This window comes from Pipistrellus hanaki (assembly GCF_964339955.1).
Source record: "Pipistrellus hanaki genome assembly, chromosome: 19".
NCBI classification, from domain to species: Eukaryota; Metazoa; Chordata; class Mammalia; order Chiroptera; family Vespertilionidae; genus Pipistrellus; species Pipistrellus hanaki.
In genome coordinates this window covers 6058934-6072511 of record NC_140521.1, presented here as the reverse complement: position 1 = coordinate 6072511, position 13578 = coordinate 6058934, and positions in this window count along the sequence as shown.

Sequence of the window (13578 nt, the reverse complement as noted above, 5' to 3'; positions counted from 1 at the left end):
GAGGGTGTGAGTGTGTGTGAGTGTGTGTGTGTGAGAGGGAGAGAGAGAGAGAGAGAGAGAGAGAGAGAGAGAGAGAGGGTGTGAGTGTGTGTGTGTGTGTGTGTGTGTGTGAGAGAGAGAGAGAGAGTGTGTGTGTGTGTGTGTGTGTGTGTGTGTGTGTGTGAGAGAGAGAGAGAGAGAGAGAGAGAGAGAGAGAGAGACAGAGAGAGGGATCTGCTATGGTGGTTGTCTAATTGGCAACAAAAAAGCATTGAGCTCTGAAGCTGACACCTCCACACTGATCCCAGAAGCACAGAGATTGGGTCTATGCCTGGGGGAAAAAAAATGGGTATTTGCAAAGATATATGCAAAAACTCGGGGTCCCAAGTTCGATTCCAGTTGCGGGCACATCCCCAGTGGGGAGTGTGTGCAGGAGGCACTGATCGATGTTTCTGCCTTATCGATGTTTCTACTCTCTATCCCTCTCCCTTCCTTTCTGTTAAGAATAATATATATACATGTATTAATGAACTTTTAGCCAGGAGAAAGCCCCAAACCATCCATCCCTGCGAGCCCCTTGATTATCTGCAAGAAACAGGTTCCGAGCGTCTTGCAAAGGCTGCCCCTGTGGCCGCCGTGCAGGACAGGGGTCGGGGCGAGCTGCCTCGCGTCCCCAAATCAAAGGGGGGCGGAGCGGGGGGGGGGGGGGGAAGCAAAGCAAGGGAGACAGTCTCCCCGGTTCACACGCACACACACCCCTCTGGAGGCCGAGACTTGAAAAGCCCGCCATGTCTCAGGGCTGCCATCGCGCGGCCCTGGCCTGCGGCCTCGGGGCTGGGAACGCGGCCGCACAAAGGCCCTGCGGCCCCAGCCCCCGTGTGCACGGGGCCGACACCGCCGGGGCCCGGGGAGCCACGCTAATGCGGTACAATCCGTGACACCGACCGGCCCCCATTTCCTTTCAGCGATTATTCATTAGAAAGCATTTAACGTCGCCGCGGATTTCACAGCGGCCCGTCCGGGCACAAAGGCCCGGCCGCGGCCCATTGACGAGGGCCCGGGGCTGCCTTTTCTCACCGGAGAGCCGCTCCCCGGAGGTGGGGCCCGGCCCGCGGCGGGCGCCGCGCGGGTAACGGTCACAGCCCCCGCCCGCCCGGACACTCAGCTCCAGGCGGCGGCGGGGGACAAAGGAGATTTGTTCTGTGCAGCCCGCCCCGTGATTCCCGTCCCCCGCACGGGAGCCCGCCCCGGCCCTGCACCCCACCTGCCAGCCCCCGCCCGCCCCCGGCCCCTCTCGCCTCCGTTCCCACTTTAACGCAAAGAGACAGGTGAAGAATATGGCCCGGGGCGGCCCATTCAGCGTGTCAGCTTGCATCATACGACCGCCTGTCAGGTCCCCTGCGAGGAGCCGCGAGAGGCGCGCAGACGGCGGGTTCAGAGCAGACACCCCCAGCCTGAGGGTTGGGGACAGCTCTCGGGGGGCTGGGGGCTCCCCGGGCACCCCCTCCCGCCTTCCCTGGGGGACACAAGGCCACCGTTTCACCCCCAAACCATCCCGAGTAGCAGCAGTGCGAAGCTTGGGTGACATCAGGGAGGGACCGCATGCCGCTCCCAGAGGGCTCTGTGCACATCCCTCACTGCCTGCCCTGCGCAGTGTAGCTGCCGGCTCAGGCCCGAGGCCTAGGAGGCTAATGGGAAAGGCTGGGAAATAGGTGTCGACATTTTTGAAGATATATTCTCTCTCTCTCTCTCTCTCTCTCTCTCTCTCTCTCTCTCTCTCTCTCTCTTTTAAATATATTTTATTGGTTTGTTTGTTTATTTATTTTTTTTTACAGAGAGGAAAGGAGAGGGTTAGAGAGTCAGAAACATCGATGAGAGAGAAACATTGATCAGCTGCCTCCTGTACCCTCCCCACTGGAGATGTTCCCGCAACCAAGGTACATGCCCTAGACCGGAATCGAACCTGGGACCCTTCAGTCCCCAGGCGGACGATCTATCCTCTCAGCCAAAGCGGTTAGGGCAAGACATTCTCAAGAGGCGAGAACAGTTTAACACTCAGATCCTTCCCTGACGGGGTTCGGGGAGAATAACGTTCTTGGAAGTAGGGCCAGAGGCACAGAGGTAGCTGATCACGCTGGACTGTATCAGACCGAAACACATCTCATGTGGTTTCACACACACACACACACACACACACACAACCACAGTGAGCCCACACAGGTGCTGGCGTGCACAGATTTCCAAAGACGGTCCTGCTGTCCCTCCTGAGGCCCCCCTGACGTCTGTGTGTTACACTTGCTTCTGCCGACCACCACAGTGTGTCCCGGAGTCCGATAGCGAGAACGTGCCGGTAAGGCCCATGGGCCCGCAGGGAGAGAGCGGAATTCAGAGTGGAGACAACGGCAGAAGCCCGACCAGTGGCCAAGGGGATGCTAAAGCCAGTGTGGATGTGTTATGTCACAGGACGGCAAACTGTGGCCCACGGTCCGAGTCCAGACAACTGCCAATTTCCTCCACAAGTTAAAAAAAAAACAACTATGATTAGAGTAACGTAGTATAATATAATATAATATTGTGTTACTATCTATCTATAAAAGGCTAAGTGACTGACCATATGTTTGTAGGACCGACTGACTGACCGGTACATAGGACGCGCGCTGGCAATTTAAAAATAAGTGCTGGTTTATTTATTTTTATTACATTATTTATTTATTTTATTAAATTATTACTTGTGTACGATAATAAAAATAAATAAGTGTTGACTCACGCACGCGCAACACTACATATAATGCTCTCGCTGGCACCAATTGCACACGTGTGTTTCGTTCCATCTGTCATTTTGCTCGTGAATTTGGTTGACATTTCTATTATAGAGAAAGGGCGAAGAGCAATCCTAAAATAGCTCTTCTAATTCATTTCCTGCCCAGGTGCACTGACCCATGCGCCGGGCCGCTCGTAATTCCATATTGTAATGTTACTAGAGGCCCCGCGCACAAGATTCATGCAGGGGGCCTTCCTTCCCCCCGTTTCCTCTGGCACCGGGACCAGGCTGGCTTCCCTCCGGCCCTGGCTTTATCAGGAAGGACTAATTAGCCTATTACCCTTTTCTTAGTATAGAAGAAAATAGTAATGTCATTATTTTGTAATACGAAAAAAGTATGGTATTCAAATTTATATCCATAAATACCTATTGGATCAGGGCCATGCTTACCGTTTATGTCTGTCCATGGCCCCTTTCACACCACAACAGAGATGAGTATTTATGGCTTTTCAGTGCTGACGCCTCAGACCCGTACAGAAAGCCGTGTGCTGATCCCTGCTCTGCATCCCACGTGGCACATCTTTCTTCTCTTCTCCTAAGGAACCAGACTCCCGAATCAGCGCTGTTCGCAGACTGCACACACCCAGAGCGGCAAATTGCAAACACACCCCTCTCCACACGCGTGTCGCGTGGCGTGGGACACACCCTTTGGCTGTGAAGTCAGGTTACTTCTTACCGAAGGTCCCCCCCGTTCCCGGCATCGTTACGCGTTGCGAGTTAGGTCATCTAGAACCCAAGGTGGGACGCTATCTTTCCAGACGCACGGCTGCTTCCCCGGTCACCAAGCACAAACCTACATACATGTAACTGTGTGAACGGCAGGGAGCCGTGTCTTATCTGGAACGTAACCGGCTTTCGCTCCACAGACAGACAGACAGACAGACAAATAGGTGGGTCAGCTTCTCAGGGAGGAAGCCCTTCTGCAGGCGCCATCCCCAATTCTGTGAGACGGTGCTCGGGGGCATGAAGATTTAAACCAAACACACCTGAGGCGAGCAAGCACGGCCATGTTATTTTGGTGGCAGGGGGCTCGGCCGGGGATCTAACCAGGATCACACGTGAACAGGTGTCCGGCGTGCTCAGCGCGGACAGCTCGCCGGCCGCACGGAGGGACGGACGGTCTTCTCATTGAAGAGACTGTTGGCGTTCTCGTCTCCAACGGCAGCCTCTTAATCACCGCCGAGCGCGCGTAATTATGACTGCCGGCAGACGGAATGCCGCTTCCCAATGACCTCTGGGATTAGACCGTCTCCCGGCGAGAAGGAGAGCAGTGCAGGAGTCTTAATTGCCGCTCGGGAGTCGCAGGTGGAGAGAAAAACGTGCAGTTGCTCAGCCCTATTTTTCAGCATAACGAGGGGCTAAAAAAAATACTAAATGCATGGCCCGTGGCCCTGGCCGGGCAGCTCAAGCTGTGGCTACTGATCACTGGTTTTTACATGCACTCGTGTGCGTGCGTGTTTCTATGTAATTTTACCACATGTATGGACTAATGTAACTACCATGGCAATCAAGATGCAGAATCGTTCCATCACCCCGAAGGATGCTTCCTTTGTAAAAGATATATTTTTATTGATTTCAGAGAGGAAGGGAGAGGGAGAGAGAGAGAGAGAAACAGCAGTGTTGAGAGAGAATCATCAATCGCCTGCCTCCTGCACACCTGACACTGGCAATTGAGCCTGCAACCCGAGTATATGGCCAGAGTGGAATCAAACCACAACCTCCTAGTTCACAGGTCAAAGCTCAACCACTGAGCCACGCTGGCCAGGCAGGATGCTACCTCGTATAGTCTTACTGACCATCCTCAGACTTCTAACCACCTATAACCCCTGTCAATCAGGGGTCTGTTCTCTGTCTCTATAATCACACTAGAGGCCCAATGCACAAAATTCCTGCAAAAGCAGGCCCTCGCAGCCCTGGCTTCATCCAAAAGGATGTCCGGCCAGTCATTCGGCTGTTCGGCTGTTCGGTCGATTTGCTTTTATTATTGTATCAATAGATGGAGACATACAGTACATAACCTTTAGAGGTTGTCTTTTTTTCACCAAAATAATGCCCTTGAGGTCTACCCACATGGTAGGATGTACCCACAGTTTGTACTTTAATATTCTAGAATATTCCATTCAGGTAATGTTTTACCAAGGGAATCTGGGAATTAATTCACAAGTTAAAGAAGAATAGCACCCTTCATTAATATATATATATATATATATATATATATATATATATATATATATATATAACTACAGACAGCCCAGCTGGAGTGGCTCAGGGGTTGAGCATTGCCCTATGATCTAGGAGGTCACGGTTCTATTCCTGGTCAGGGCACATGCCCGAGTTGCAGGTTCGATCCCCAGTGTGGGGTGTGCAGGAAGGCAGCCAATCAATGAGTCTCTCTCATTATTGGTGTTTCTACCTCTCTCTCTCCCTCCCTTCCTCTCTGAAATCAATAAAAATATATTTTAAAAAATATATGTATATATAACCACATAGAGATAAATCTACATGCATACTTCTGCATGGATGTCATAGAGCCATGAGGACAGGAAATGGCCCAGAGACCTCACTTGAGGACAGGCCTACCAGTGGCATTTCCTCTGGGAGACCAGTGTCGCCGTGATCGCCACCCAACCAATCACGTCTCCCCGGGACTCATGCTCCCCAGAACCGCTGTCTGGAGATGTAACCCGGGGATGGCGTGTACAGCCTGGGCCTCTGGGTCAGGCACGCTCCGGCCGAGGGCAGTGCCATTTAAGTTGCCAGTTGCCAAGGTGCCATAGAAATGGATAATGGGCGGCATGGATCGGTGACAAGCTGGACGGAGCTAGGGTTTCTCAGTTGTGCGTGAGGCTTCTGGGGCCGGCCACCCTGTTATTCTGTCCACGAATGCAAATGCTTCTGTGGCCTCTGAGCTCTTGAGAGAAGGAAATCTAATCCTCCCGCAAACAGTGTTTTCTAAATAGACTGCCCGGGAGATGGCTATGCACAAAACCAACCAGCAAACAACAACAACAACAACAACAACAAAAACACAAAAAACTGTCCTCCTCCATGGTTAGGCCTTTAGGAACTCCTGGAGAGCGGTAATAGTGTGGACACTCAAATTTCCGACTTCTGTTGCACCAGAGAATTTTTTTTAATTGGCAGCACGCCAATAAAAACACCTCCCTTTGTCCTTCTGAGGGTGAGCTTTCCCGGGGCCAAGGTGGAGGCAGCACCTCGAAAAGTAAACACACAGTATCTGGGATTTTTATTTTTTTTTTTAAATATATTTTATTGATTTTCCACAGAGAGGAAGGAAGAGGGATAGAAAGCTAGAAACGTCGATGAAAGAGAACCATCGACCAGCTGCCTCCTGCACACCCCTTACCGGTGATGTGTCCGAAACCAATGTACGTGCCCTTGACCGGAATCGAACCCGGGACCCTTCAGTCTGCAGACCGATGCTCTACCCACTGAGCCACACCGGTTTTGGCTGGGATTTTTTTTTTTTTTTTTTTTTTTTAAAGGAAGAAAGAAAGAACACATGCGCACACGGTCTCACACCTAAGCGCCAAAATGACCTACGATGTCTGTGCTATTAGGTCACCATCTATTATTCAAGGTTCTACCTGCACCGCCCAACGCCGCGGCCACCGGCCACCTGCAGGCGTTTCGGTGGATTCAAATGCAGCGAAACGTACCAGTCGGAGCCCCCGTCTCACCAGCCGCGTGTCACACGCTCAGCAGCCACACGTGTCCTGCAGCCACAGGACCGCACGCCGAGAACACAGACCGCATCCTTCGTCACGGACAGAGACGCGGCCCTGGACCCTTGGTCGGCGAACTCATGTGTCCGCAGAGCCAAACACCAACAGCACAGCGATGGCCATGTCCTTGGAGAGCCACATGTTTTAAACGTAAACTTCTTCTAACGCCACCTCTTCAACACAGACTCGCCCAGGCCGTGGCGCTTTGTGGAAGAGCCACACTCAAGGGGCCAAAGAGCCGCAGGTGGCTCGCGTGCCGCAGTTTGCCGCCCACAGCACCTAGACCAACTTGGACTGTCAGCACCCCACACCGTGGCTCTAAAAGATCACCCGGTCCCCAACCAAGAAGAGGGCGAGCATCTTAAATAACATCTTCGCCCAACAATCGCAGCATCCTATCCACCCGCCCCCTGGGGGCTCGGCTGGGAGGCCCCCTTCGAGGCTCCGGGCAGCGGAGAGGATGCTGAGATGAGGTCACGTTACCTTGGACTCCATCCTGCCCGGGGGGAGGAGGAGAGTGCGTGGCTAATAGTCACTCCACGCGAGCCCTTCCAGACTGGCTCTCACTGGCTTCTGGTCCTGCAGCAGCAGCAGCAGCAGCGAGGTCCGAGGAGAGTCTCGCTCGCTGGGCGGGGCGGCATGAAAAATTCATCCCGGGAGGCAGTGACTGCATCCTAGGGCCGCTGGGGAGCGATACGAACTGGAAACCTGACCTGCCTCGAGGTTACGTTACAGCCACTGCTGATCTTTGATTAGTCCCCGACATTCCCGACCGGTCGCCACCCATGAGAGGAAGTTGGGACTCTCTTGAGCGATGCATGAAAAAATAAAAAGTAAGAATTCTCTCAACTACTCCACCTAGACCCCGCTCAGCGGAACACCCCTTGGGACCTTCTGCCGGCTCCTTTTGGGAGAGTTTACGTCCTCAAACTGCAGGAAAGCAAGCCCACCGGCAGCCTGAGGGTTCATAGCGGAGGGACGCCCGCCCTCCCTCCCGGGTTCCCTTCGTGTCCATTTTGTTCTTGTTCGTTGTCAGATGCCAAAATAGCCCGTGCGTGCGCTTACGCATGGGCAAATTAGTACAATGTTGCCCTGGCTGGTGTGGCTCAGCTGCTTGAGCATCAAGTCCTGGGCACCGAAAGGTCACTGGTTCAATTCCCGGTCAGGATGCTAGACCAGGCTGTGGGTTCAATCCCTGATTGGGGTGCGTGCAGGGGGCAACCGATCCATGTGTCTCTCTCTCACATCGATGTTTCTCTTTGTGTCTTCCTCTCCTTTCCACTCTCTCTAAAAATAAAAATCAGTGGGAAAACTATCCTCGGGTGAAAATTAACAAATAATCTATACTAATAAAAGGGTAATATATTATACTGGGTTGACAGGACATCTTTCAGTCGTCCAATCCTCCTTCCAGACAAAGCCACAGTGGCAGGGACTGAGGCAGAGGCAGTTAGGGCCGATCAGACTGGCAGGAAAGGGCGGTTAGAGGCGATCAGGCTGGCAGGAGAGGGCAGTTAGAGGCGATCAGGCAGAGGTAGTTAGGGGCAATCAGGCAGGTGAGCAGTTAGGAGCCAGTGGTCCCGGATTGGAGAGGGTGCAGGCCAGGCTGCGGGAGTCCACCCCCTCCCCTTGTGCATGAATTTCATGCACCAGGCCTCTAGTAATAATAAAGGATCCCTTAAGAGGCCAACCAAGTAATAGCAGCTTCTAGAATTCTCCTTCCAAGATGGTCCACTCTGCTCACAAGCTCTTGGCTCTCACAAGGACCCAGACTTTGAGTCTAAATGGGATATGGCCCACGGATACGGCCCACGCTGGGTTTCGGAATTCCCACCTCTGCTGGAAACCAGTTCTCTTGGGAGGCGTGCGAGCAGGTCAAAGGAGAAATTGCTTCCCGCGATGAAACGTGGGCCGACCGAAAACGCTAAGAACCAAGAGCAGAGGCAGGCGCTCTGTTGAAATTCCCCAAAATGGAGACCCTCCTCCAGGAAAGCAGAAAATAATGGGTGATTGGGACACACAGACGCACGTGCTCTGGGAAGGGTTATCCATGCCAGAGCAAATCAGAACCGCTAGCCAGAACGAGTGACGTGAGTCAAGGAAGATGGACCCATGGCACAGTGCCACGCCCAGAGCCGCCCGTAAATGACTCGTAAGTGGGGCAGGCCTCCCACTAGAGGTGGGCTCCTGCCTGGCCCCCCATATCACCAAATTAAATTCCTTCTAGTCTCTTTCATTTGTGTTTCATTGGGAGAGTTTACGTCTCTTCTCCAGAACCTGAACCCTGAACCACGCGGAACGTGAAAGGGGTTCCCACATTAATTGATTTCAGAGAAGAAAGGAGAGAGAGAGAGAGAAACATCAATGATGAGAGAGAATCATGAAGTCGGCTGCCTCCTGCACGCTCCACACTGGGGATCAAGCCTGCAATCCACCATCTGCCCGGCCTGGAGTCAAACCACACCCTCCTAGTTCACAGGTCAACGCTCACCCACCGAGCCAAATACATAAATGACTCGTAAGTGAGCAACCTAGCCAGTGGGGTCCGGCGTTGTAATATCCATCCGTTCATTTTGAAAGAAACACAGGCAACCACTCTTAACAGGCTAAAAAAATAAAGCGCCCTCTGACGTACACACGGACAGTGCCGGCTCCATGATGACCTGTGGGTTAGCCACCCAAGACCACAAACTCGACACAACACAAGAGACCTCGGGGCCACGTCCCGGGAACCCCGCAAGGCACCTTCACGTTGAACTTGCGGGCAACTACCCAGGCGCGGTCTGCGGGCAACGGGGTGGCGCTCTGTCCTGGGACAATGGGCTCCCATTAAAAATAATGAGGCCGGTCTCCGGCCGCCAGACCCCATTAGAGGTAGTGAGGCCTGATGGCTCCCGAAATAGATTCATTTTTCCCTGACGGACGAACTGGGACAGGGGGTCTCAGAGGGGTCACCCGGACAGGCCTGGCGACAAAGCCTGGGCCGCCCCGGCTTACGAAGCCCCCACACACTCAGCCATTAAGCAAGGAAGTGGGAGTGACCCCCGAGGACGGGCGCCTGCCAGCCACTCACACTCCGCCCCACTCGGGTACACCTTACAGCGGAGAAGGGGTTAGCAGCCGAGATACACAAGGAGCTCCTATAACTCAATAGCAAAAAAAACAACAAAAAAACCAAAAGGCCAAAGGCCCAGAACAAACATTTCATAAAGGAGACGTACAAATGACCCACAGGCAGATGGACATGTGTGTGTTCTGCATCATGAGCCATCAGGGAGATGCAGATCGAAGCCACAAGAAGCACCAGGACCGGGGGCATGGCCTGAGGTCCCCCAGCCCAGACCGGGGCAGGGGGTGTGCTTTGAGGTCCCCTGTCAAGCCTCACCAGGAGGGGGCACGGCCCGAGGTCCCCTGGCCTGGCGCTAGGGTCAGGGGAGCAGCCTGAGGTCCCCTGACAAGCCCCATGGGGAGGGGGAGGGGGAGGGCGAGGGCTAGCCTCAGGTCCGCGCTGATTGCTCCTTAAGGCTCCTTTTGGGAACTGGGCCTCAGCTGTGGGTGCAGCCATCTCTGTGATGGAGTGATGGTCAATCAGCATATTCCCTCTTTATTAGACAGGATACTCATAAATATTTGCTTAGTTCAGAGTCCCAGGCGTCCTGGCTGCCCTGGGGTCTGTATTTCGGGACTTTGCATACGAATTTGCCATTTTTAGTCTCTAGGTTGAGTCCGTCGTGGGCTGTTCAGTCCGTGGCTTCGAGGGATGAGGGTTTCAAAATCGGGGGCATCGTCCTTTTTCATTTCAGGAGCAGATTAATTTCTAATCTCCCTCTCCGGCCCCGGCCCAGCGAGTCCCTCTCTGGTGACGCGTGAGCAGCCGATGCCGGTTTTGGTAATGAGCGCTCTCCACTGGGCACAGCTGTTCGGCCCACGGCGAGGCCGCTCTTGGAAGCAAATCCTGTACAATGTGGGAGGGTTGGGCGGAGGACACGGGAGGACACGGGAGGACATGGGAGGACACGGGAGAACACGCCTGCCTATGCCCGCCTGGTGCAGCGGTCGGCAAACTCATTAGTCAACGGAGCCAGATATCGACAGGACATCCATTTCTTTGGAGAGCCAAATTTTGTAAACTTAAACTATATAGGTAAGTATGTAGGTAGGTATATTGTAATTAACTTAATTGGGGTACTCCTAAGCTGGCCTTTGCTAAAAACTCAAGGGGCCAAAGAGCCGCATGTGGCTGGGGAGCCGCAGTTTGCCGACCACGGGCCTGGTGGGTTTCGGCACGCAGGCAGAGGCGCCGCAGACTCTCCCGAGGGGACGGTGGTGAGTGGACTCATCCCCGGGGCCGAGCATCCCGAACAAGCCAGGCGCTAGGACCTCCACTGCATCCCCCGGCCCGGCCGGGGAGGCCTTTCTGTCCGTTACACCCGGGCGTGTAATCGGCGATTGTCCCCATTGTGAGGCCCAGATTCACCATCTGCACGCTCCAAAGGGCCCGATGGGATTAATCTGCAATTTCACACCGAGTGATTTTTAAGGACAATTTGTCACAACGATACAACGTTACCATTTTCCAAAACAAACAGCCGGGGCTGTCCCCTTGCAGAGGGGACGGTGTCCAGGGAGTGGACACTGGGACGAGAGTCTGTGGTCGTTTTATCGCCACCGCGCTTCAGACGCAAATGGGGGGGGGACCCCACTCCAGAACCTCGGGAAAGGGTCTTAGAAAAAAATAGCATGTTGATTTTGACTCCTGGAGAGCAGGAGCTGCAAGTGCAAGAGTGATAAAGTGAGTTCTCTGAGCAGGGTTGTGTGTGTGTCTTATTTTTAAAAAAATATATTTTATTGATTTTTTACAGAGAGGCAGGGAGAGGGACAGAGAGCTAGAAATGTCTATGAGAGAGAAATATCGACCAGCTGCCTCCTGCACACCCCCCACCAGGGATGTGCCCGCAACCAAGGTACATGCCCTTGACAGGAATCGAACCTGGGACTTTTCAGTCCACAGGCCGACGCTCTATCCACTGAGCCAAACCGGTTTCGGCGTGTGTGTGTGTGTGTGTGTTCCCCCTTTTGGGATCGTATGCATCTGGAAATGAATTCTAAATTCCAACAGATTTACAGGAATGGGAGGGGCCTCTGTCAGAACTGGTCCACAGCTATTTACAGGTTGTGTCCGCCCCCCCCCCCCCCCCGCTCTCTCTCTCCCTTCTTCCCTCCCTTCAGCCATTGAACTTTTTCTTGTCCCCGTCTTAGTTTATGGCACAAAAGGTGTCACTAAAATCAGCAGTGATAACTCTAGCCCTGGCCTGTGTTGCTCAGTGGGTGGGGCTTCGTCCTGGGCACTGAAAGTTTGCTGGTTCGAGTCCCGGTCAGGGCACGTGCCCGGATTGCAGGCACAGCTGATGTTCTGCTCTCACATCGGGGCTTATCTCCCCTCTATGCTTTCCCTTCTCAAAAAATAAATCAATAAAGTGTTTTTTAAAGTCACCAAGTCTTTTAAAAAAGGAATAACTATGAATTTCAAGAGGCAATCAACCAAAGACCTTGTAAGCATAAATGCATAACCCATGGATGCAGACAATAGGGTGGTGAAGGCCTAGTCAGGGCATGGGGGCGGGCTGGAGGGGTCAATGGGGGGATAAGGGGATATACATAATACTTCCAACAAGCAAGAATTATTTATTTTTTTAGCCCTGGCCAGTTTGGCTCAGTGGATAGAGCATTGGCCTGTGGACTGAAAGGTCCCAGGTTCGATTCCCGTCAAGGGCATGTACCTTGGTTGCAGGCGCATTCCCAGTGGGAGGTGTGCAGAAGGCAGCTGATCGATGTTTCTCTCTCATTGATGTTTCTAGCTCTCTATCCTTCTCCCTTTCTCTCTGTAGAAAAAAAAATTAATGAAATGTTTTTTTATTAAAGAATTATTTTTTTGCATTTGCCATTTATATACATGAGCGTGGCACTGAAGTTCAAGGGTGGGATGGAGAGTAGTACCATGCGTGGAATTTCGGGATTGGGTGAGCCTCGGCAAATGGACTGGTCTCTGGTCTGTGAACCCCCCTGCACCTGCGTTCGTTCCCTGCTGGGCCGAGGGCACTTGCTACCAGCGGAGACAGGCCGACTAACGGTTAGAAAGGTGTTCCCGATAGCGACTAGTGAAGCCCTGGAAGCTACAGCCGGTGATCCCGGCTGTTTTGTGGTGTCAGAGACCAAAATAAGCCTCTGCTTTTTCTTCTTTTTATACACACACACACACACACACACACACACACACCCTCAAAATTTAAAACAACAGCACCTTTTCATAAAGAAACGCCTGCACATGTTGCCAACACTGACCCCCAAACGAGGCCGTTATAAAGGGAAGGAGGGAGACAGTTTTGGGGGAAAAGAAACGAAAGCTTGATGAGCTCGGTGCACGCTCACGGCCCACGCTCTTGAATGGGGTCCGTTTTCTGGGCCCCTGACCACCTTTCTGAGGACAAGACAGTGTCCGAACCGGGCGGGGGCGGGAGCACGTCATCAAGAGTCAAAACCAGGACAGCGTGCCCTCCCTGGGGACATCCCAGGGCCTGGCATCCTTCCGGTAAGTAAGATGTGTGGCGATTAGAAGCGGCCACTCCTCCACAAAGGCGCTCCCAAAGAGAGCCACAATGCCCATCAGTCATGCTCCCCGAGCAAAGGATCAGCGGCCAGGATTGGCCCCCCCCCCAGTCTCCCCCGGGAAAAAAGAACGAAGCTGGGTTCCACATCGCACGGTGGTGTCCCGGGTCTCGGAATCTCCCACCTTAAGGAGCCGGGACCAGAAACCATTTTTTAGGAGAGGTACTTGGAGCATGAATACGGGGTAAGCTTTCCATTGAGAACTTCCTTTTTTTTTATTTTTTAATTATTGATTTAAGAGAGGGAGAGATAGAAACATCAGTGATGAGAATCATTGATCACCAGCCTCCTGCACGCACCACCCTGGGGATCGAGCCCCCAAACCGGGAATTGAACCGTGACCTCCTGGTTCACAGGTCAATGCTC